Below are 25,515 nucleotides of genomic sequence, written 5' to 3'. Positions count from 1 at the left end.
TACCCGTGTGTGTGTAGTGTAAAGTAGTGTGTGTACCCGTGTGTGTGTAGTGTAAAGTAGTGTGCACTACTGATGTGGTGTTGTGACTGCCAGCCACTCTCTTACGAATGCAGCAGCAGCAGAGTGCCGTGAGCTCCGAGTCCCGTGAGCCCGACGACTCACGAATCCCAGAGGCCTGTGGGCACCAGTGAGTACTGTGCTTGGTCCTGCGATCAATGATGAGGTTACGAGTTAGCACTGTGTCCTGTGGTCCCTGGTGAGTGCTCGTGAGTTCTAGTGATCTCTGGTGAGTAGTAGTGAGTGCTCGTGATCCCTGGTGAGTTTTAGTGATCCCTGGTGAGTACGAGTGATCTCTGGTGAGTACTAGTGAGTGCTCGTGATCCCTGGTGAGTTTTAGTGATCCCTGGTGAGTAGTAGTGAGTGCTCGTGATCCCTAGTGAGTGCTAGTTATGCCTGGTGAATACTAGTGATCTCTGGTGAGTACTAGTGAGTGCTCGTGATCCCTGGTGAGTACTGGTGAGTGTTCGTGATCCCTGGTGAGTGTTCGTGATCCCTGGTGAGTACTGGTGAGCACGAGTGATCCCTGGTGTGTACTGGTGAGTACTGGTAAGTACTAGTGAGTACTGGTGAGCACGAGTGATCCCTGTGAGTACTAGTGAGTACTGGTGAGTACTGGTGAGCAAGAGTGATCCCTGGTGAGTACTAGTGAGCACGAGTGATCCCTGGTGAGTACTTGTAAGTACTAGTGAGTACTGGTGAGCACGAGTGATCCCTGGTGAGTACTAGTGAGTACTGGTGAGCACGAGTGATCCCTGGTGAGTACTAGTGAGTACTGGTGAGTACTGGTGAGTACTGGTGAGCACGAGTGATCCCTGTGAGTACTAGTGAGTACTGGTGAGTACTGGTGAGCACGAGTGATCCCTGGTGAGTACTGGTGAGTACTAGTGAGTACTGGTGAGCACGAGTGATCCCAGGTGAGTACTAGTGAGCACGAGTGATCCCTGGTGAGTACTTGTAAGTACTAGTGAGTACTGGTGAGCAAGAGTGATCCCTGGTGAGTACTAGTGAGCACGAGTGATCCCTGGTGAGTACTAGTGAGTACTGGTAAGTACTAGTGAGTACTGGTGAGCACGAGTGATCCCTGGTGAGTACTAGTGAATACTGGTGAGCACGAGTGATCCCTGGTGAGTACTAGTGAGTACTGGTGAGCACGAGTGATCCCTGGTGAGTACTGGTGAGTACTGGTGAGTACTAGTGAGTACTGGTGAGTACTGGTGAGCACGAGTGATCCCTGGTGAGTACTGGTGAGTACTGGTGAGCACGAGTGATCCCTGGTGAGTACTAGTGAGTACTGGTGAGCACGAGTGATCCCTGGTGAGTACTGGTGAGTAGTAGTGAGTACTGGTGAGTACTAGTGAGTACTGGTGAGTACTGGTGAGCACGAGTGATCCCTGGTGAGTACCGCGCGCAGTGCCGACCCGCGCGCGCCACGCACTGTACGCGTTGCCGCTGCCCGGGCTCTGGGCTCGCGGCCCCGGGGCCCCTCCCCCCTCCTCCTCCTCCCGCCCCCGGGGCCCCTCCCCCCTCCCCTTACCCCTCCCCCTACCCCTCCCCCCTTCCCTTACCCCTCCCCCCTCCTCCTCTTCCCGCTCCTCTCTCCACCTCCTCTGCCCCCGCCCCTCCCACCCCCTCGCGCCGGCGTGACGTCACGTCCTGCGCGCTCGCGCCGGTAAACAAAACTCGGGCGGCGATCGATTAATCGGTTGTCGGTGACGTGACCGGCAGTCGAAGAAGTCACCGACGATCGATTAGTGTATCGACGGTGACGTCAACTAGTGAGGTGACGTTGCCGCCGATCGATTAATCGACTTCCGGTCACCGATAGCCGATAAATCGATCGTTGTTGACGTCACCGCCAGTCGATTAATCGCTTTATCCCCCTGTCGAATTTATCGATCGGTGGTGACGTCACCACCGATGTGTTTGAGGACCCCCCCCAACCCTCCGAAAGCGTCGAGCGGCCAGCAACAAACAGCACTGTTTTAAAGTTGTGATTAGGCTTGAGACGTCAACGCGTTTCTGTAATTGTACATCCATTTGAAATAAAAGGATTCGAACGAGACTTTTGAACGAGCACTAAATTATCGAACCTTAAAATCGAATCGAGGAAATTCGTCCAATCGCCGCTGGGGGAGTGGATGTTTAACTTGCTGACACGCCCATGAAAAAAAAGAGCTTCACAGCTCATCTGATTCCTCCAGTCGAAATAAAGATTGGGAATCTTCACGCGCTTTTGCGCGTATTGTGCTAAAGCGCGTAAAGACGTCACGATGTAAATGTATTATACAGCGTCCAAAATACTTTACAAGGGTGGTCCATGTGTCGCTTTAAGATGTTCTCTGTTCAAATTTAGTTTGTTGCGGTTGCACCCGACTTAAGAGCCGCATGGCTCACAGGGCTATACCTAATAAATGAAACTTGATGTCTTCTGACCCCCATTTAAGTCTCTGAAGCATAATCTTTTTAGCATACCAATGGGTGTGAAAACAGAAATGAGTAAGGGAAGGATCAAAAAAATGTTAGGGGGTTAATTAATTGGAGGGGGGGTCACAATACGCCTGGACCACCCTGTAAAGGCAATTCAACTGCATCTGAGTCGCTTCGCAGAAAACAAAAACCAAATTGCAGCTAAATGTTGACTTAAAGCTTTCGTGACTGCAAGAATTCATATTCTTTGGGTCTTTCGGTAAAGTCACCTAATTAAGTTCAAAGAAAATAACAAAACAAAAAAACTACGACGTTTCGATCGCAACCACAAGCGGTCCTGATGACGATCGATTGTGTTGTTATTTTCTTTGAACCTATCTACGTGACTTTACCGAAAGACCCAAAGAATATAAAAAGTTGCAGCTATTTTGCCCCTGTCTAAAAGTCTAAAACTTGAGCATGGGGCAGGGACACACGGTGAAAGCTTTGTTGTACGTGAGAGAGAGGAGGGGGGGGGTGGTAATACCACTTTAAATTAACCTTCAGGCGCGTCGCTGTTGGCCCACTGTAGTGCAGTCGAATCCACCTCTGCCCTCCCAATGTGTGTGTGGGGTCAGGTATGGGGAGCGGTGGTGTAGCGGTTAGCGCGCTACGCTACGCTACGAACGTGGCGACCCGGGTTCGATTCCCGCTCACGGCCAACACTGCCAGTGACGATTATGTGAACCGCTCCTGGGCCGTCCCTAGATCGACTCAGTCTGAAATGAGTACCTGGTGCGATGTGTCAATATCGCCACGAGGGAGACAAATGCGGACGGGCGTGGTGTTGGGAACCCACCCTCTCGTGTGCCGCTAACAGCACTTACCCCTAAAGTCTGTTAAGGCTATATGGGGGATCTTTGTCTTTTTTATGGTCAAACACCCCCCCCCCCCCATGATCGACGGGGACTTAGTAGTGGTGAGGCCCTCGTCCAGCGGTGGATTGACAAGGGGCTGATTTCTGCAAATTCGTCTCCAGCTCGAATCCCAACTACAGGTTGCAAACTCTGTAACATCGCACCTCTGCGAATTGGAGGTGCACGCTGTCGTGTAGGCAAGTCTGTGTTCAGTTGACCCAAGTGTGACTCACAACACAAGTGCCCCTCACATTAATCGCATGTCCTTTATGACCAAATTCGAGCTGCTGAGAAATAAAACGAAATGATCATCGGCCTCGTCGTCAGTAAAATAAGTTTCAATAAATAAGCGGGCCACATATCCCCCCCCTGTCGAATTGCCAACGGCATGTGATCGTAACCGTTGGGCCAACGTCGACGTTCTCAATGTTGTCTGAGTCATTGACATATTTGTCCTTCCACGTTCAATTTACATCGATGCATTTTTACACATCCCATCAGTTAAAACAGCCTTCTGGGAGTACATCGTTTCAGCGGCGCTGGTTAAAAAATAAAGCAAACTGGACCGATTTCAACAATCAGTGTCTCATGCAGCAGAGGCGGGCTTGCCTGAGCCCCAATACTGGTGACCTGCCAGATATGTCTATAGGCAACTGTCCTCCCTCTTCTGCCTGCTGAGCTACGAGCGAGCGATCATCAGGTGAGCACAGTCCGAAGTAATCATGACTCACGGGGGTTGCGGTAGAAAGCGAGGTTAAAAAAGGTGCATCCTGTCCGTTAAACGCTGCACGCGCCCGATGTTTGCTTAACCGTCCCACGTGACTTAGAGAACGTTCGTAATAGAGGTTTTTGGGCTCGCATTATGCACATGCATAAGGTACGTTGTCTCAGTAATCCCCCCCCCCCCCCACATTGTGCAAGAGCGCAGAAGGGTGGTCAACACATCTACGCCTCTATATAAGGAACTAAACAGTTAGAACGGTTAGACTTCTCCACAAATCTGGCTGTCGCCTGATGAAGCTAGTTGTAATAAACTGGCGAAACGTCGTACTCAGATTGTGAATGTTGTGGCTTGGCTCTCCAACACACCGGTGTGCTGTGCTGTGCTAGTGACGAATTGGCACGTTCTGTTTACGTGACAACCCTCACTAGTTGGCTGGTGGTGGCGGGCTTAACGACACATTTATATATTTACGCGATCTAACCCAAAAAAACCCCTCTATTATGGATGATATTAGTCGCGAAAGCCTACCACGTGTTAAAGAGAACGTTGATTCCATTTAAGAGCCGTCGGTCCCTACGTCGGGCTGGCGCTGTCACACTGCCCAGTTGGAGGTTCATGGTTCGAACCCGGCTGGCCGTCCTGGTTAGCACTGTGGTGTGTATTAATCATAACATACACGCCCGCCTGCTTCACAGGAGACGTTAAAGATCCAGTGACGTTATTTGAAGAACAGTAAACCACAACGTGTCGGCGTCATGATCCAGTTTGCTATTTGTTTGAATAATTAGAGTACTGTACTCTCAAATTACTTCATTTGGAAACGCATAGTAATCGTCGCCCCCGACTGCAAAGACTTATGAGGACCATCCTGTAGGGCTTTCCAGAGTAAACAAGTGCAATAAATACAAGTAAACATAACAAAACACGTACCATATTTTAATTTGAACGGGTTCCCTCTTTCATCACGTGGGGCGTGCTCATAAAGTATCGTGCACGCGCAACGGTGTAAACAACTTAATTTGTCTCTTTTAGGGGGGTTGGTTAACCTAATTAGTGATCACAAGATGGCAAACACTCCCACCTGGCTGGACTCTGAACGTAAAAAAGCAACCTCACAGTGTATGACATACGGGTGCATGAGCTCGTATGCTCAGATAAGATAGCACATTTTGATTTAAAGCTTTCGTGACTGCAGGGATTCATATTCTTTGTTCTTTCGGTAAAGTCACGTAGAAAGGAAACAATAAAATGATAAAAATATAAAACAATAAAATTCTCACGACGTTTCGACTGCAACACAAGCAATCATCATCAGGTGTGAAAACCACAGCTGTTTTTCACACCTGATGATGATTTATTGTTTTATATTTGTATTATTTTATTATTTCCCTTCTACGTGACTTTATCAGGTGTGAAAACCACACCTGATGATGATTGCTTGTGTTGCAGTCGAAACGTCGTGAGAATTTGATTGTTTTATATTCTTATTATTTTATTGTTTCTCTTCTACGTGGTGACTTTACCGAAAGAACCAAGAATATAACATAGCAGCTTGTATAAGTAGAGTCGCACTAATTTTCCCAAGAACTACATTTGTGAATATCCTCATGAGCTATGATCAATCCACTGCTGAACAAAGGCCCTCCCAAAGTCGTTATGATGTCTCATAGCTCGGTGCTTTAACAATAAACTTATTTCTGCAAATAAAAAAGGTAAAATCATAATGGGCTGTTCGAGGCAATTAAGCGGTCGCTGCGAGTGTTGTGGCAGTAACTTTCTTCACTGGAAGTTCTGTGCAAACTGTGTATCCTGTTGGGTTTAATACATCCCAACTCTGCACCCTCTTGTAAAATATGTTGAGAATCTGAAGCTCGGCTTTCCTGGATAAGCGAAGGCCTTTGAGTCTCTTGGAATTTCAAGGATGCACTCACTTGGTCGTAAAAGAGCACTGTATCTCAAACACCGTCTGCATGGAATTTTTCAAAAGCACACAACCCATCGATTGCCATTCTTTTTAACCAGGTGATTGGCCTTCCATACAGAACATTTCTTCTTGCAAGAGAGAGACCGGTCAGTTAGATTTACAGTACAATTTAAAAGTTCGAATTCCAACAGAAGATAGTCAAGCAATGCTGCACCAATAATGTAAAATGTACAGCCACTTTGTCAATCCACCGATGCATAAAGGCCTCTGCAAACCGTGTCGGTCATGGCGATTGTTTGACCATACTTCATCACGCTGGTCAGTGTGGGTTTGTGCAAGGGGGTCATAGCTAGAACCGGTTTATATGTAATTCGCCACTGATGTCAACCGGGACTGGGAATCGACCTCACGTTTCCACATAGCGTAGTGTGCTAACCATTACATCACCACTCCAATGGGAATACGTGACCGATTTAAATTCTGAGAGATAATACGGTTTACAACGAGACGTTGAAATAACAAATTCAACTTAAACAAATAAAAACAATGTAACCACTCTGATTCATTATTTCCTAAATACATTCATTTGATTAAAAAAAAACGGGTTGTCCTTGCCTTGCATGGTATACCTTTTAAAGTGACGAATATGTTTTGTTTGAGCTGTCCTATCTTCTCAACCATTTTCAATCAACAAGTGGTAACATTGCAAACCCAGTGGTAATGTTCACAAATCTCTACGTATTTTTCTGCTTCCTCAAAAGTCATCAGCACTTTGAAGAAAGGTCCATCGCGCTATTCCCGTCGCAAGTGATCAGACGAGCACAGTCCGAAGTGACGGCGCTGCAGCAGACGCGAGGTTAAAAGTTACATTCAGTCCAATTGCGCACTGCACGCGCCTGATGTTTTGTAAACGTCCCACGTGACGAAGGGCATTAAGCCTCGTGGTTTAACAGAACCGCGCTTGTGTGCGTTAGCACTTCGCGGTGACGCTCGGCGACCGTGGCTTTTTTTTTCGCTATTTATACGAGCGAGCGTCTCATTTTTTTTGGGGGGGGGGCGGGGGGGGGGGCCATACACTTTGTGAACGAACGTTGGGACGCGCGCGCACGCTTCTTCCATAATGTGCTCACCCGCTAATTACACCGACGTGCCTATTCGGGTCCCGGTGACGACAGTGGAAAAGCTGGCGTCACGGCCAGCGGAGCGCGCGAGCCATTCTCTTGGGTTTTTTTTTTCAACGAGGCCGCCTTTCCATTGACAGGGACGAGCAGGGTTATCAGATACAGGGCCGCCTCAAGACCACCACAAATATCCCATTACCCCTGGACATTATATACGCGTAATTTAATTAGTGCGCGCTCCCGGCTGCGCGAGCCTAGGCCGCGTTGCCGCACGCGTGTGCCACGTGAAAGCGCCGAGGTGGTGGCAGGTGGCGTTTTTCTTTTTTTGCGGGGGATAAACTTTTGCCGTTTAGCAACTATCACCCTCGCCAACTTTGTGTGCTCTCCCGATACAACGGATTACAATCGTAACGATGTACCGTTAATTATTTGCCAATCCACTTCTGGATGAAGGCCTTCTCGAGCCACTGCCGTCGCTCACAAATCCTGTGATGTTCGTAATCCACCTCGTCTCCGAAACACGGGTTGATTTCATGGCTCCATCTGCTCCCCGGTGGACGCCCTCCCAGGTGCATTCGCTTCCTTCGCTGCCTTCATTATTCTTGACCAGTGGTTCTTTTTTTTTACCTGGGGTGCACGCACCCACTAGGGGTGCGAGATATCCTTTCTGGAGGTTCGAGACACGGCCAGATTTCTTTTTTTAGAAGGTAAATCATCAAAACACAAATTAAGCACGTGACACGTAAGTACAACTTACTATGTTTCATCAAACCTATGTATTTTTTAACACTATACATTTTTTTTACGATTGAGAACGAAAAGCGTGCACGGCTGCTGTAAAGGTTAAGAGCCAATGCTCTAGACCATTGGCCATCGTCTCGCGACGTGAGTCGTGCCCAGGCCCCGCTTTACTTTCATTCGGAGTCCTTTAACGACGTCTTTAACCCGTGCGTACTCTCCAATGCATCTGTTCATCCTTCTGCCTCTCTGTGTGATTGAAAGGCGCAGTGACAGACAGAAAGTGGAAATATCCCCTGCAGAAAAGTATTAGTGACGGAATCGGTCACGCCCCAACGGCCGAAAAGGCGAAAGGAACCAGATTGAGAAGATGCTCATTCTCAGCCGTCTGTCAATCCAAGGCTGGATGAAGGCTGCCCCCACACCGTTGTCGATCATTGGGGTTGCTTGACTATAGAGTGCTTCACCACGCCGGTCAGGGCACGTTGGCGAAGAGAGAGAGAGAGGGAGAACCCAGGACTGGTTCAGATATCGCTCAACCTTCGAAGTCAGCAGTGGGCAGGAATTGAATTTCCGGTGGCCCGGATCGTGTCGCAGTGCGCGAACCACCACACCGCCACTCTAATTACCGCACCGTGACAGGTTCAATCACTTATTGGCAATCGCAAATGCAGGTGTTTTGTGGGGTCATAATCTATACGACGAAAGCAACTACCCCAAGTGTAATCATTGTTGTCTCCTTTTGTGTAGGTGCCCAATTGGCTCGCGGGTCTGGTGCTGCATCAGGGCGAGAACTGAATGTTTTGCAATATGCTCGTGTGAAAATGCATGGCTGAAATGTTTATTTCTTACCCATATCTCAGACGCGAGGTGGGTCTGACTCCGGCTAGTGTTTGGATGCTGGATGGATGAGAGACTGCTTGGAAAGATACAGGTGCTGTAGTCTTGGGCCCCGCGAGGTGGCCAAGAGATTGCACTACAGCAGTGGATTTGGTGATCTATGTTTTGGGAGTTTGAACTGTTGTCTTTATCCGAGGCTTTCCGGATTGCGCCCACATCTCAAGCGCTCGTAAATGTATTTTTTTGGCCGAACATCCCAATGCAGGGATATCCTGGAAGAGAGCCCCAAGACGTAACACCGATGCTTTCGTGGATCATTAAAAAGCAGCGTTATTAATTTGCTGAGATTTTTGTTGGGTTTCCATCTTATACACTTAATTTTTGCATTCATATATTGATACCGTGTTTATTTCCTTTCATTCCTTGTAAGACGTTGGCCTCAATAGGCTGTTATGGGTTATAGGTAAGTTCTATCATGACATATAACTGTGTTACGTATCATAGGAAACATTCGTAGATAGATAATCGTGCCCATTGTACTGTGGTCTACGCTCAGGACAATTACCCAGGTTCTAAACTAAACTTTTTTTTAATTTTACCAGATAAGGACCACTGACATATATGGCTCTTTTTCACAAGACACCTGGGGGCCGTCCATAAATGACGTCACGCACCTGGGGGGGGGGTCAGACATTTGTGACGATGTGTGACGAGGGAGGGGGGTTGAGAAATGTGACGTCACATCGAAATGCGCAACTTTAAATAAATATAGACAACACGTTCTACTTAATTAAATAGACTTTTTAATAAATGTTTTCTCCTACAACATCAGAGTGCAGCGCCACATTAAATACGCACTACAATGACAATAGTTTAAAGCGATTTGAAGCATGTTTTATTTTTTTTGGAGGGGGGGGGGGGCAGAGCTTTGTGACGTCATATTTGAAGGGGGTCTGACTTTTTGTGACGCCGTGTGTCGAAGGAAGGGGGGGGGGGGTCAAAAATCGTCCAAAATCGCGTGACGTCAATTATGGACGGCCCCCTGGCCACAAATGATAGCTCAATGAAGTGGCTCATAGTGTGGACATTTATAGCAGCCAAATACTCTAAACGCGTGTCGATGCTAAACATTGAGGGACAACCCGGGGGGAAATCCACGCGACCACGGGGTGAAACACGCAAATTCAAAATATACAGCAGGCGTCAGGAGTCAGTGGGTCGGGATCGAACCTACTGCCTCCAGCATACCAGGCGAAGAAGTGAACATCTCTCTACCGGGTCACTCACTGCGGGTCACCCCTATATGTAAGACGCGTCGTGGGCGGCGGGTGGGGAGGGGGGAGTCATGTTCTGCGCACGTGCTACCTATATCCGGACACCATAGCTTACGCATCCTTTGTCAACGGCGCAAAAACAAAGTCGTACGTCACCCGTTATCGCTCGTCGAATGCGATTGCTTTACGTCAGCCTCCGGGTCACTCGTCACGGTGGGCGAATAACTTACTTAGTTCGCTGATGATTGCGAGCGCGGTTCGGCTTTGCACGGGACGGGACTGCATGAGGACGCTTTCGTCAAACGGTAGATTGACAAACAGAGACACTTTATTCATGTTATTAATGGGCGTGCAAGCAGGCAGTGCCGGATTAAGCTAGTGCGGGACCTGTAGCATTATCTTATGAAGCGGCCCTAAATTAAAAAAAACACAAATATTAAAACACACGTGTTTTACTTGCACCGTAAAGTAGTTGCATTTTTTCACTTGCTCTCCAGCCAGATAATACGACAAATCGCTAAACTTAAACACCAACACCCAGTCGTTCATAAAGTTGAAGGCGGTATAGTACTATAGTAACAGAGCAAGTGCAGAATCACTGAACCGGAATTGAAAGCTTGAAAGCATTTAGCGCGGGGCCCTTGAAAGTGCGGGGCCCGTAGCTTATGTGTAGTAGCTCCTACACATAGTAGCTAGATGTGTAGTAGCTCCTACACATGTAGCTACTACACATGTAGCTACTTTTGCTACTAGGAGAATCCGGCACTGCAGGACCCATATATTAAAGAGAGTGGCCTTGCCCATAATATGTGGCAGCGCAGCATTGGATCAAACAAACCTGACTATGCTGATAACCAGTCGAGAGGTTATTCCTTTCGGACAATGACTCTTTTGAATCGCACATAATGGGCCTTTGTCCGAAACGTCGCCTGTTAATATTTTTTTTTTACTTTAAAGGCAGTGTTTTTTTTTTACGAATGTGTTGAGTTTTTGATTGTGATTGTTGCACCACTGCCAACGCAGTATCGCCGTGTCATCATTTGTTTAAGTTTGAAGACGGGCAAGTAGGTCGGGAAGACAGTTATTCAGGCAGGTAGTTAGGCAGGTAAGTAGGAAGGCGGACAGGCGAGCAGGGGAGCAGTCATTCAAGCAGGTAGTTATGGAGCTTTGTGTATTTATATTGAACTTCTTTCGCACCGTACGGAGCCAACCGTGATCATCGGAGGTGCGGGGGGAAGGACAACAAAGAAGGTAGTGAGACGGGCAGGCGAGCAGCTATTCGGGCAATTGGGTTGGAGCGGTTCAGCAGTTATATAAGGAAGGTAGGCCCAGTAGCTTGCGCGTATCATACTCACGTGTCCACCACACGCTCCGCGCTCTTGTTGACACGGAGCGCTCAGAGGCGGCGTTTTGGACCCCTAGCGGCTGCCAAGCGGAGGCACAAAGCCCGGCTCAGGCGGCCACGGTTGGACAGATGGGGGCAGATTGCTAAGTACCCTGTTTATCACGAGCTCGGGGTGCTGCAGGGACAGGGGGACGCGCCGAGCCTCTCTTCTGCACTGCACGCAGCCAAATGAATTAAACATGAATCGCGAACGGGCGCAGAGAGAGAGAGCAGACGGGCTGTTGTGACTGTGCACAGGCGTGGAGACCATGCAGTGGAGTCAGTGCGCGTGATATGCAGTGTACATGTCTATATGTGTGTGTGTGTGTGCACGTGCTTAAACAGAATAGATGTTTAGTACACACGTGTCCGGTGATCCACGCCGCATTGAGTCCCTTTCTGATTTTCAAGCAATTTTTTCCTGAATTTGTAACAACCACGGGCAGATAACGAACGCAAGATGTTCTTGAGATACTGATTGTTCAAAAAGACTGAGTTATGTGTGAGTGTATGCTAAGAAGGAACCTTCAGCATGTATTTATTACGAGATACAATTAGGTATGTGAGTAGAAGATGTGCTAACATGTTCTTATGAATCACAAAAAAACACACACTCTTGATATAAAAAAAGGAATTGGTTAAACAATCCGATGCGGGATACCTCCTGAAAACAAAGACTTAATACCTGGCGAGTGTCTTTTCTGCAGAGATACATGAGTGAGAATGTGGGGAGCCTCAATGGCGAGATGTTACCTACCTCGCCTGGTATGCAGGAGGTCCTAGTGTTCGTTCCCGGCTCTGACGCCTGTATATGTGGAGTTTGCATGTGCTTCGGGTCCTCAGAGTTTTTCCCTCCGCATTTAGAAACATGCGTTTCGTGTAGGGAAACAATAAAATAATAAAATATATATAATAATAAAATTCTCACGACGTTTCGACTGTCATCATCAGGTGTGAAAACCAACGATCACTGTTTGTGTTACAGTCGAAACGTCGTGAGAATTTTATTGTTTTATATATATTTTATTGTTTCCCTACAACGTGACTTTACCGAAAGAACCAAGAATATGAATTACTGCAGTCACGAAAGCTTTAAATCAAAATTTATGCGTTTCGAGTGTTTGGCTGCTATCAATGTCCACGTGATGATAAGCCACTTCGTTGAGCTATCATTTGTGGCCAGATCGCTTCTGAAAAAGAGCTACGTAGTTCAGTGGGCCTATACCTGGTAACATTTTTTTAAAAAAAGTACTACATGTTTTCTCAGCATTTGTGCGATGATGGCAAGTTGTACTTCAACATGGCCAAAGGTAGGGCACAATGAGTGCGTGACCACGACAGTTAATCGATGGTGATATTATCCACGTTTAATTTTGAAGCCCTGTCTATTTCAGGAAGCCCACTTTTTTTCATTCATAAGCAGATGCGGATTGGATGATACGAGCCTCTTGTGCAAATGAGATCGGGTGGTGACTATAAGGAAATCCCATTTAAGCACTAATCATACACAGCATTGGCATCGCGCATGAATATTGCATGGCAATTAAAAATAAATGATCGTGCCGTCGCTTGTGATGCGTTCTTTGTACAATAAAGCGGATGTTCACATCCTCTGTTGTCTACATGCAGCAGGTACATGCGATGTGCGTTGAAGCGCAGCGTACACGGAATCGTCACGAATCGGATAATTTCAACTCGTCAAGTGTCCTTTATTTAACGAGGTGAGAGTGACGTGCGATCTCGAACAGGTCTTGCAAACAGAGCCGGAATGTTGTGTTTGTTAATAAATAAGCCCTATACTGTACTGCCCATTTTAAACGGGTATAAAGTAATACTTTAGGTCAGTGGACCGTCACCCGGATATACAAAAAAAATATATTTGGTATTGGTAAAAAAAAATTGCCTACGCTGAAAATGTTCCTGCAAATGACTCATTTTGGGATTGCTCAGAGCAACAGCGCCCCTTTGTTGAGATTTTTTTTAACGTCAAGACTCTTGAAAATAGTCTTGAGGCTCAGTGAAGCTATCCTGGTGAAACAAACAAACAAATCATCATACTAACATCATAAATAATCTACGTTTGAGTTTCATGGCTGGCTGCTGGCTGGGCGCCTCTCCACCCTAACAATAACTTTGTTATTCTTAGTTTTTTCGGTAAAGTCACGTCATCATCACCTGATGATGACCGTTTGAGTTATGGTCGAAACGTCGTGAGAATTTTTTATTGTTTTATATATATTTTGTTATTTTGTTGTTTCTCTTCAACGTGACTTTACCGAAAAAAACTAAGAATATGAATTACTGCAGTCATGAAAGCTTTAAATCAAAAAATAACTTTGTTGTTAGTAGCTGCTGCGAGCCGTTGCCAACGAAACTAACTGGGTAACTGGCTACACGGAAGTTTCTGTGTATCAAGTAAACGTCAGGTTGAAACGGCGGAAGACGTTAGGAAGACGATCCCGCCCTCAACGTAAGGAATAGAGAAGACTGCCCACGGTTCAGTTCGCTGTAACTTTCAATGTGTGCTCCTATCAATGTAATCCTTACGCCAGAATATTCTTTAAATCGTCGAGAATATATACGTGAAAAATGCAAACCTCACTATGTATTATTTTGGCATTTTATTACGTGAAAAAGCAGATTACTTTTCGTAATCCGAGTTCAGGATTTTGAGGAAATCATGCGTATGACATTTAGTTCTCATTGCCCATTGCAGAGTAACGGTTTATCCCACGAGTAACAACAAACACATCTCTCTGTTAGCCCTTTGTTAATCCACAACTGAGTGAAGGCTTCCCAATACTGCACCAGACTGGTCAGCACGCGCTGGTGAAATTGGGGCAGGTGGAAATGTCACACGCCACCGGTGTTCATAGCCGTGGCCTGCGATTGAATTCAGGTCACAAGGCGCACGCGGCAGTGCATTGACGACTGCGTCACCGCTCCGCCTGGTTATACATGTGATGAAATAAAGAGTACGCCTTCCTCTGTGAGTAACGCATCATCAATGCGAGCAGCAAGCAAAGTGATCTCTTGATGCAGCAGCAGCATCGTCATCACCACACTCGTCCACGTCATTGTCGTCATCAGTGCCGTGGTCATATACGATGTGTACGCAAAACTCGGAGCAGCCAGCGAAACGGAGAGCCGGTCACGTGTGGTGTTGTCGGTGGGGTTTTATGGTCAGTGGAAGACCTCGTGCTGGTGGTTGGATTGTTGCTTTATGGGAAGGTCTCCTATAAGTGGCATTTTGGTTGGGATTTGTACGAATGGCGAGTTGGCTAGTTGATTGATAGCTCGAGGTAGGGCTAGTACAAGTGGCTGGTTGGTTTATCTTAGAGGTAGGGCTAGTACTAGTTGCTGGTTGGTTGAAGTTAGAGGTAGCGCTCGTACTAATGGTTAGTTGAGGTTAGAGGTAGGGCTAGTACTAGTGGCCTGTTGAGGTTAAAGGTAGGGCTAGTACTAGTTGCTGTTTGGTTAATCTTAGAGGTAGGGCTTGCACTAGTGGCTTGTTGGTTGATCTTCCAGGTAGGGATAGTACTAGTGGCTGGTTGGATGAGGTTAGCAGTATCGTGAGTACAAATGGTTAGTTGAGGTTAGAGGTAGGGCGAGTCCTAGTGGCTGCTTGGTTGATCTTAGTGGTAGGGCTAGTACTAGTGGCTTGTTGGTTGATCTTCCAGGTAGGGCTAGTACTAGTGGCTGGTTGAGGTTAAAGATAGGGCTAGTTCTAGTGGCTGATTGAGGTTAAAGGTAGGGCTAGTACATGTGGCTGGTTGGTTGATCTTAGAGGTAGGGCTAGTACTAGTGGCTGGTTGGTTGATCTTAGAGGTAGGGCTAGTACTAGTGGTTTGTTGGTAGAGGTTATAGGTAGGGCTAGTACTAGTTGCTGGTTGGTTGAAGTTAGAGGTAGCGCTCGTACTAATGGTTAGTTGAGGTTAGAGGTAGGGCTAGTACTAGTGGCCTGTTGAGGTTAAAGGTAGGGCTAGTACTAGTTGCTGTTTGGTTAATCTAAGAGGTAGGGCTAGCACTAGTGGCTTGTTGGTTGATCTTCCAGGTAGGGATAGTACTAGTGGCTGGTTGGATGAGGTTAGCAGTATCGTGAGTACAAATGGTTAGTTGAGGTTAAAGGTAGAGCGAGTCATAGTGGCTGGTTGGTTGATCTTAGAGGTAGGGCTAGTGCTAGTGGCTTGTTGGTTGATCTTAACAGTAGGGCTAGTACTATTGGCTGGTTGGATGAGGTAAGCGGAAGCGCAAATATTAGTGGTTGGTTGATGTTAGAAGTAGGGCTAGTCCTAGTGGCTGGTTGGTTGAGGTTAGAGGTAGAGTGAGTACTAGTGGCTGGTTCGTTGAGGTTAGTGGTAGGGCTAGTACTAGTGGCTGTTTGGTTAATCTTAGCAGTAGGGCTAGTACTAGTGGCTTGTTGGTTGATCTTCCAGGTAGGGCTAGTACTAGTGGCTGGTTGGATGAGGTTAGCGGTATCGCGAGTACTAATGGTTAGTTAAGTGTAGAGGTAGGGCGATTACTGGTGGTTGGTTGATGTAAGAGGTAAGGCTAGTATTAGTAGCTGGTTGGTTGAGTTTCGATTTAAAGCTTTCGTGACTGTAAGGATTCATCTTCTTTGGTTCTTTCGGTAAAGTCACGTAGAATGAGAATAACAATAAAATAAAAATAAAATTCTCACGACGTTTCGGCCACAACACAAGTGGCCTTCTTCAGGTGAAAGGAACAAACCTGTCGGGACGACAGAGCTACAATGAACGCTGCTAAGATTCGCAGTGTCTTTTAAGCTGGTTGAGAGAAGTGAGGCACCTTGACAAAGGGGTTTACATATCACATTATTCTACTCACCTGGTATCGACAATCAAAGGCATTTCCCTGTCCCCAGACGACCTGCTTGTCAGTTTTGATGTGGTGTCCTTGTTCACCAAATTCCAGTACCTGACACCATCGCTATCATTGAAGACTTGGTTCATCAAGGACTGCATACTGATGTACCCCCCCTGGTGAGACATTGCTTAACCAACACATACTTCACCTGGAATGGAACTTTCTACAAGCATACTGAGGGCACCCCAATGGGCTCCCCCTGTCTCCGGTTGTAGCCAACGTATTCATGGAAAAATATTGAAAGTGACGCCATCCAGACTGCCACTCTACGCCCGACCTTATGGAAGAGGTACGTGGATGACACTTTTGTCATCTGGCCACATGGCCAGCCTGCTCTAGACCAATTCCGGGACCACATCAATTCCATACACCCAGCCATCAGATTTACCATGGAGGTGGAAAAAGATGGCAAGCTACCCTTTTTGGATGTCTTAATTAAAAGGAGACCTGATGGCTCAATGAGCCACTCTGTCTACAGGAAATCTACCCATACGGATGCTTACTTGAAACCGGATTCCCATCACCATCCATCCCAGAAGAACTCCCTCATCAAGACTCTATACCATAGAGCCCAATGCATTTCCAACCAGGAACACATTACTAGTGAACTCAAAAACATACACTAGGCTCTCAGGGCTAATGGTTACTCTGACTACACAATCCGCAAAGCCATCACTCCAGTCATGAAGAAGGATCCTCTTGTGGAGCCACTCAAAACCATCACCTTACCCTACATTGCAGGGGTCACTAAAAAGATTTCCAAAATCCTGAATAAACACAAGATCCAGGTCCAATTCAACACAGTACATAAAATCCGTGATCTGGTTCCATCTGTAAAAGATGCTGTTCCAGACATACAGTACCCGGGCGTTTACAAACTAAAGTGCCTCTGTGGTAGTAGCTACATTAGAGAAACCAAACGACATATCTCGGACCGCATCCGCGAACATAAAGCAGACTTGAAAGACGGTAGAACGAACTCCTCCACCGTGGCAGATCACTGTTATAATTCAGTGGGCTCACATGACATTGACTTCTCCAAGACGGAGGTTCTTTGCAAGCCAACCGGCTACCATGAGAGATTCGTTCATGAGGCTATCCACATATACAAGCACAGAGACAATTTCAACCGAGAATATGGATTCTGGCTTAGTAACCATTGGAAAGATGTTTTAAACAATTTCGGTTCTTAATGAATTATTTTATGGTGACCTTCAGACTGCAGCTCTTTCGCTGGCATTGACTCTTAATACTTCTCACACCACGGTTAATGGTATGGTTTATAACATGATTATAACAGCGCCTCGCAGCTGTTTCTCTCCTCTGTTCCGACCATGATGGACTCGTCCGTCTGAACGGGGCTCGTAGCGGTCCATGGTGCTGATGTGGAGGGTAAGAATCCACCCATTTTTTCGCCATATAGCATCGTGATATATAACAACTTATTGTTGGTAGCTCAGCTGATTGGAGAATATATAGAGCAGTGGTTCTTAACCTTGTTGGAGGTACCGAACCCCACCAGTTTCATATGCGCATTCACCGAACCCCTCTTTAGTGAAAAATAAAATGTAATTTTTTTCAAATTCAAGACATAGATATGTTTTTTACTGGTACACAAAATGAGCCGTGCATGAACATTACCTTGTTCAAAGAATAAAACCAACACAATGCATAAACTCACAACAAATTACATACCTGGAAATCAATGTGACTTCTGCTGTTGCCTTTGAGAGATCAGTTCAGATATGCGTGGCTTCACCTTGGAAAGTGCCACTCTCATGTCATTTTCACAGCAAAGTCTGTTCCTTTTCTTCGTTTTTATGTCCAGCATCCTCGAAAAGGATTGCTCACAAAGATATGTTGTAACAAATGGTATAAAAAAATCCAGGGCTTTCTTAGCAATGACTGGATACTTGTTCATTTGTCGACACCAAAACGTTGAGAGCGTTGTTGTTCTGAAGAGTTGCTGTTGAACCTGGCTCTGCTGAATTTCAATGATTTCGTCGAGGAATTCATCATTGACATCTGCTGTTTCAACAGCAAACGTGAACGGCTGTCTCACCCATGCTGGATATGACTCTCTTGTAGGGAAATATCCGTCGAGAGACTTTGCAAGCTCATCTAAGTGCGTGGCAATTGTTTGCTTCAGTTCCGTGGATACAGAAATATCTCCGATTCCAGACACATCTTCGATCTTACTTGCACAGTCGTCCAGAAGCGGGAAGTTTGCGAAGTTATTGTTCTCTGTTCGTCGTTTCCATAACGGTAGCTTTTTTTGAAAAGCCTTCAGGTGTTCTTCCACTTCCATGATATTGACTCCACCACCCTGCATCTGCTGATTGAGATGATTGAGAGCTGCGAATATATCAGCCATGTACGCTAAAATGAGAATGAACTCAGGATTTTTGAAGCAATCTGCATGGCAGTGTTGGTGCTCTTGCAAAAACAGGGCTAATTCCACACGCATGGCAAAAACACGATTCAGCACCTGTCCCCGGGATAACCACCGAATATTAGAATGGAGCAGAAGTACCTCAAATTCAGAGCCCATTTCTTTACACAGCTCACTGAAGATGCGGTGCCTCAGAGCACTTTTTCGCACATAGTTCACACATTCCACCACAGTTTTTAATACTTCTGTCATTTTTGGAGGTAAGGTTTTTGTTGCCAACGCATGCCTGTGCAGAATACAATGCGTCACAATGATGTGTGGTGCATCGGCCTTTACTAGCACACCAAAACCAGACTTTCTTCCCAGAATGACTGGAGCTCCGTCCGTACAAACTGCAGAAACCATATCCCATGAAAGATTGTTGTCTCTGAAGAAGTCATCCACAAGCTTCTTCACATCGGCTGCCTTCGTTGTTGTTGTAAGAGGCTTACAAAATAAAAACTCTTCTTTTATCATGTCGTCTTTCACATAGCGTACAAAAACAGCAAGCTGGCTTAGATCAGAAACGTCTGTGGTTTCGTCGAGTTGAAGGCTGAATTTTGCCGGGCTTGAAATCAGATCCGCGACTACTTGAGCCAAGATGTCTTTACTCATGTCTTCTATTCTGTCACTGACGGTGTCATTTGAAAGGGGAATTTGGGATAATTTACCTTCGGCCGCTGTTCCGAGTATCAGATTCGCCATCTTTAATGCAGCTGGTTTCACAAGTGTTTCACCAATGGTGTGTGGCTTGCCCTGCTTTGCGATCAGGTAAGCAACTTCGTACGATGCTGTCAGGATCGGTTTGTTAACAGGTACAAATCCAAGAGCAGGCAGAGTGTCCCTTTCATCGAATCTGGCTCTCTTCACCCTGAATTCAGCAAGTGTTGTGTTCTTGTATTCCCCGTCTCCATGCAGCTTCAAGAAGTGTTCCTTTAGTTTTGCCGGTGCAAGACTAGAGTTGCTCAACTTGGCGTTGCAAATCATGCAGATAGGACGCTCACTCCCATCACGTTCCGTGATACATGAGAATCCATGTTGTACATATTCGTCCGACCACTTTCCTCTTTTGCCCGACATAGTTAGTATGGATAAAATATTAAAGAAATCACACGACGTACGACAACAACAGTCACACGTTGACTACTGAGTACGCACTAAATTCCTCGCAGCGCTGATTGGCCAAGCAGTGTAGCATGATCATCTGCAGCCAGTGATGGCCAAGCGGGCCGTGTGTGTCATCACAAATTTACACAATAATTCAAGTGTGTCCGGACCTCCGTGGCGGGGGATCTGCCGAACCCCTGAGATCGACTCACCGAACCCCTGGGGTTCGATGGAACCCAGGTTAAGAACCACTGATATAGAGTTTATTGATAACATTGAGGTAGTTTATATTTTAGTTTTTTATATGTTTACTATATGGTATTCATTATATAGTGTAGTGTATACCCAGTTGCTGTTAATAGCTCTGCTAATTGAAGAATATATTGAGTACATTTATTATATTGATGTAATTTAGACTTAAGTTTTTTCACATCGGTTTACTGTATGATAGTTGAGTTGTTGCAGCCCCTTTGGCGTCCATGCACTAGGTGCCTCTGTGGATGTGTAGGCTTTGACTTTAACATAGCTATTTCTATGACCAGTCACAAGCTAATCCCTCAGTTATTTCAATGCTAAATTCTCCTGTTTGATATGTAAACCCCTTTGTCAAGGTGCCTCACTTCTCTCAACCAGCTTAAAAGACGCTGCGAATCTTAGCAGCGTTCATTGTAGCTCTGTCGTCCCGACAGGTGTGTTCCTTTCACCTGAAGAAGGCCACTTGTGTTGTGGCCGAAACATTGTGAGAATTTTATTTTTATTTTATTATTTTATTCTCATTCTATGTGACTTTACCGAAATAACCAAAGAAGATGGTTGGTTGAGGTTAGAGATAGGGTGAGTACTAGTAGCTGGTTGGATGAGGTTAGTGGTAGAGCGAGTACTAGTGGTTGGTTGAAGTTAGAGGTAGGGCTAGTACTCGTGGCTGGTTGGTTGATCTTAGAGGTAGGGCTAGTACTAGTGGCTGGTTGGTTAATATTAGAGGTAGGGCTAGTACTGGTAGAGATTGGTAGAGGTTATGGGTAGGGTAAGTAATAGTGGCTGTTTGGTTAATCTTAGAGGCAGGGCTAGTACTAGTGGCTGGTTGGTTGATCTTAGCGGTAGGGCTAGTACTAGTGGTTGGCTGGTTAATGTTAGAGGTAGGGCTAGTACTAGTAGCTGATTGCTAGAGGTTATAGTTAGGGCTAGTTCTGGTGGCTGGTTGGATGAGGTTAGCGGTAGAGCAAGTACCAGTGGTTGGTTGAAGTTAGAGGTAGGGCTAGTACTAGTGGCTGGTTGGTTGCTGTTAGAGGTAGGGCTAGTACTCGTGGCTGGTTGGTTGATCATAGAGGTAGGGCTAGTACTAGTGGCTGGTTGGTTAATGTTAGAGGTAGGGCTAGTATTAGCTGATTGGTAGAGGTTATAGGTAGGGCTAGTACTAGTGGCTGGTTGGTTGATCTTAGAGGTAGGGCTAGTACTAGTGGCTTGTTGGTTGATGTTAGTGGTAGGGCTAGTACTAGTGGCTGGATGGTTGATGTTAGAGGTAGGGATAGTACTAGTGGCTGGTTGGATGAGGTAAGCGGAAGTGCAAATATTAGTGGTTGGTTGATGTTAGAAGTAGGGCTAGTACTAGTGGCTGGTTGGTTGATCTTAGAGGTAGGGCTAGTACTAGTGGCTGGTTGGTTGATGTTAGAGGTAGGGATAGCACTAGTGGCTGGTTGAATGAGGTTAGCAGTATCGCGAGTACTAATGGTTATTTTAGTGTAGAGGTAGGGCAATTACTGGTGGTTGGTTGATGTAAGAGGTAGGGCTAGTACTAGTGGCTGGTTGGTTGAGGTTAGAGGTAGGGTGAGTACTAGTGGCTGGTTCGTTGAGGTTAGTGGAAGGGCTAGTACTAGTGGCTGTTTGGTTAATCTTAGAGGTAGGGCTAGTACTATTGGCTGTTTGGTTAATCTTAGCGGTAGGGCTAGTACTAGTGGCTTGTTGGTGGTTCTTCCAGCTAGGGCAAATACTAGTGGCTGGTTGGATGAGGTTAGCGGTAGCGCGAGTATTAGTGGTTGGTTGAAGTTAGAGGTAGGGCTACTACTAGTGGCTGGTTGGTTGAAGTTAGCGGTAGGGCTAGTACTAGTGGCTGGTTGGTTGATCTTAGAGGTAGGGCTAGTACTAGTGGTTGGTTGGATGATCTTAGAGGTAGGGCTAGTACTAGTGGTTGGTTGGTAGAGGTTATTGGTAGGGCTAGTACTAGTTGCTGGTTGGTTGAAGTCAGAGGTAGCGCTAGTACTAATGGCTGGCTGAGGTTAGAGGTAGGGCTAGTACTAGTGGCTGGTTGGTTGATCTTAGCGGTAGGGCTAGTACTATTTTCTGGTTGGATGAGGTAAGCGGTAGCGCAAATATTAGTGGTTGATTGATCTTAAAAGTAGGGCTAGTACTAGTGGCTGGTTCGTTGAGGTTAGTGGTAGGGCTAGTACTAGTGGCTGTTTGGTTAATCTTAGATGCAGGGCTAGTACTATTGGCTGTTTGGTTAATCTTAGCGGTAGGGCTAGTACTAGTGGCTTGTTGGTTGATCTTCCAGGTAGGGCTAGTACTAGTGGCTGGTTGGTTGAGTTTAGAGGTAGAGCTAGTACAAGTGGCTGGTTGGTGGATCTCCGCGGTAGGGCTACTACTAGTGGCTGGTTGGATGAGGTTAGCGGTAGAGCAAGTACCAGTGGTTGGTTGAAGTTAGAGGTAGGGCTAGTACTAGTGGCTGGTTGGTTGCTGTTAGAGGTAGGGCTAGTACTCGTGGCTGGTTGGTTGATCATAGAAGTAGGGCTAATACTAGTGGCTAGTTGGTTAATGTTAGAGGTAGGGCTAGTACTAGTAGCTGATTGGTAGAAGTTATAGGTAGGGCTAGTACTAGTGGCTGGTTGGTTGATCTTAGAGGTAGGGCTAGTACTAGTGGCTTGTTGGTTGATCTTAACAGTAGGGCTAGTACTATTGGCTGGTTGGATGAGGTAAGCGGAAACGCAAATATTAGTGGTTGGTTGATGTTAGAAGTATGGCTAGTACTAGTGGCTGGTTGGTTGATGTTAGAGGTAGGGATAGTACTAGTGGCTGGTTGGATGAGGTTAGCAATATCGTGAGTACTAATGGTCGGTTTAGTGTACAGGTAGGGCAATTACTGGTGGTTGGTTGATGTAAGAGGTAGGGCTAGTACTAGTGGCTGGTTGGTTGAGGTTAGAGGTAGGTTGAGTACTAGTGGCTGGTTCGTTGAGGTTAGTGGCAGGGCTAGTACTAGTGGCTGTTTGATTAATCTTAGAGGTAGGGCTAGTACTATTGGCTGTTTGGTTAATCTTAGTGGTAGGGCTAGTACTAGTGGCCTGTTGGTTGATCTTCCAGGTAGGGCTAGTACTAGTGGCTGGTTGGTTGAGTTTAGAGGTAAAGCTTGTACTAGTGGCTGGTTTGTTGATCTTAGCGGTAGGGCTAGTACTAGTGGCTGGTTGGATGAGGTTAGCGGTTTCGCGAGAACTAATGGTTAGTTGAGGTTTGAGGTAGGGCGAGTCCTAGTGGCTGGTTGGATGAGGTTAGTGGTAGGGCTAGTACTATTGGCTGGCTGGTTAAGATTAGCGGTAGCGTGAGTACTAGTGGTTTGTTGAAGTTAGAGGTACGGCTAGTACGAATGGCTGGTTGGTTGATCTTCGAGGTAGGGCTAGGACTAGTGGCTGGTTGGTTGCTGTTAGAGGTAGGGCTAGTACTATTGGCTGTTTGGTTAAGCTTAGCGGTAGGGCGAGTACAAGTGGCTTGTTGGTTGATCTTCCAGGTAGGGCTAGTACTAGTGGCTGGTTGGTTGAGTTTAGAGGTAGAGCTAGAACAAGTGGCTGGTTGGTTGATCTACGCGGTAGGGATACTACTAGTGGCTGGTTGGATGAGGTTAGTGGTTTCGCGAGTACTAATGGTTAGTTGAGGTTTGAGGTAGGGCGAGTCCTATTGGCTGGTTGGATGAGGTTAGCGATAGCGCGAGTACTAGTGGCTGGTTGGTTGAGGTTAGTGGTAGGGCTAGTACTATTGGCTGGTTGGTTGAAATTAGCGGTAGCGTGAGTACTAGTGGTTGGTTGAGTTTAGAGGTAGGGCTAGTACTAGCGGTTGGTTGATCTTAGTGGTAGGTCTAGTACTAGTGGCTGGTTGGTTAATGTTAGAGGTAGGGCTAGTACTAGTAGCTGATTGCTAGAGGTTATAGTTAGGGCTAGTTCTAGTGGCTGGTTGCATGAGGTTAGCGGTAGAGCAAGTACCAGTGGTTGGTTGAAGTTAGAGGTAGGGCTAGTACTAGTGGCTGGTTGGTTGCTGTTAGAGGTAGGGCTAGTACTCGTGGCTGGTTGGTTGATCATAGAAGTAGGGCTAATACTAGTGGCTAGTTGGTTAATGTTAGAGGTAGGGCTAGTACTAGTAGCTGATTGGTAGAAGTTATAGGTAGGGCTAGTACTAGTGGCTGGTTGGTTTATCTTAGAGGTAGGGCTAGTACTATTGGCTTATTGGTTGATCTTAACAGTAGGGCTAGTACTATTGGCTGGTTGGATGAGGTAAGCAGAAACGCAAATATTAGTGGTTGGTTGATGTTAGAAGTATGGCTAGTACTAGTGGCTGGTTGGTTGATGTTAGAGGTAGGGCTAGTACTAGTGGCTGGTTGGATGAGGTTAGCGGTTTCGCGAGAACTAATGGTTAGTTGAGGTTTGAGGTAGGGCGAGTCCTAGTGGCTGGTTGGATGAGGTTAGTGGTAGGGCTAGTACTATTGGCTGGCTGGTTAAGATTAGCGGTAGCGTGAGTACTAGTGGTTTGTTGAAGTTAGAGGTACGGCTAGTACGAATGGCTGGTTGGTTGATCTTCGAGGTAGGGCTAGGACTAGTGGCTGGTTGGTTGCTGTTAGAGGTAGGGCTAGTACTATTGGCTGTTTGGTTAAGCTTAGCGGTAGGGCGAGTACAAGTGGCTTGTTGGTTGATCTTCCAGGTAGGGCTAGTACTAGTGGCTGGTTGGTTGAGTTTAGAGGTAGAGCTAGTACAAGTGGCTGGTTGGTTGATCTACGCGGTAGGGATACTACTAGTGGCTGGTTGGATGAGGTTAGTGGTTTCGCGAGTACTAATGGCTGGTTGGTTGAGGTTAGTGGTAGGGCTAGTACTATTGGCTGGTTGGTTGAAATTAGCGGTAGCGTGAGTACTAGTGGTTGGTTGAGTTTAGAGGTAGGGCTAGTACTAGCGGTTGGTTGATCTTAGTGGTAGGTCTAGTACTAGTGGCTGGTTGGTTAATGTTAGAGGTAGGACTAGTACTAGTAGCTGATTGCTAGAGGTTATAGTTAGGGCTAGTTCTAGTGGCTGGTTGCATGAGGTTAGCGGTAGAGCAAGTACCAGTGGTTGGTTGGTTGATCATAGAAGTAGGGCTAATACTAGTGGCTAGTTGGTTAATGTTAGAGGTAGGGCTAGTACTAGTAGCTGATTGGTAGAAGTTATAGGTAGGGCTAGTACTAGTGGCTGGTTGGTTGATCTTAGAGGTAGGGCTAGTACTATTGGCTTGTTGGTTGATCTTAACAGTAGGGCTAGTACTATTGGCTGGTTGGATGAGGTAAGCAGAAACGCAAATATTAGTGGTTGGTTGATGTTAGAAGTATGGCTAGTACTAGTGGCTGGTTGGTTGATGTTAGAGGTAGGGATAGTACTAGTGGCTGGTTGGATGAGGTTAGCAATACCGTGAGTACTAATGGT

General features: G+C 46.3%; 1 protein-coding gene across 4 annotated transcripts in view; it reads right to left on the bottom strand.

The window, feature by feature from the left end:
- Positions 1–25,515, bottom strand: part of LOC116939763 (RAC-alpha serine/threonine-protein kinase) — a 93,814-nt gene that overhangs the window by 41,455 nt on the left and 26,844 nt on the right. For 2 of the 4 annotated variants that reach the window (XM_032948544.2, XM_032948547.2), the window contains exons 1-2: positions 1,463–1,550; positions 106–206 (exon numbers count right to left, since the gene is read on the bottom strand). The gene's annotated coding sequence lies outside the window, so the exon portion shown is untranslated. Of the gene's footprint in view, positions 1–105; positions 207–1,462; positions 1,551–25,515 lie in introns of those variants that run through there. The other 2 variants (XM_032948545.2, XM_032948548.2) reach the window with 1 other exon arrangement.

This window comes from Petromyzon marinus, chromosome 6, assembly GCF_048934315.1.
Source record: "Petromyzon marinus isolate PM22_M1 ecotype Great Lakes invasive population chromosome 6, UKy_Petmar_22M1.pri1.0, whole genome shotgun sequence".
Classification (NCBI taxonomy): Eukaryota; Metazoa; Chordata; class Hyperoartia; order Petromyzontiformes; family Petromyzontidae; genus Petromyzon; species Petromyzon marinus.
Note: the sequence above shows the minus strand (reverse complement) of the source record. Positions and strands in the feature narration are given on the sequence as shown.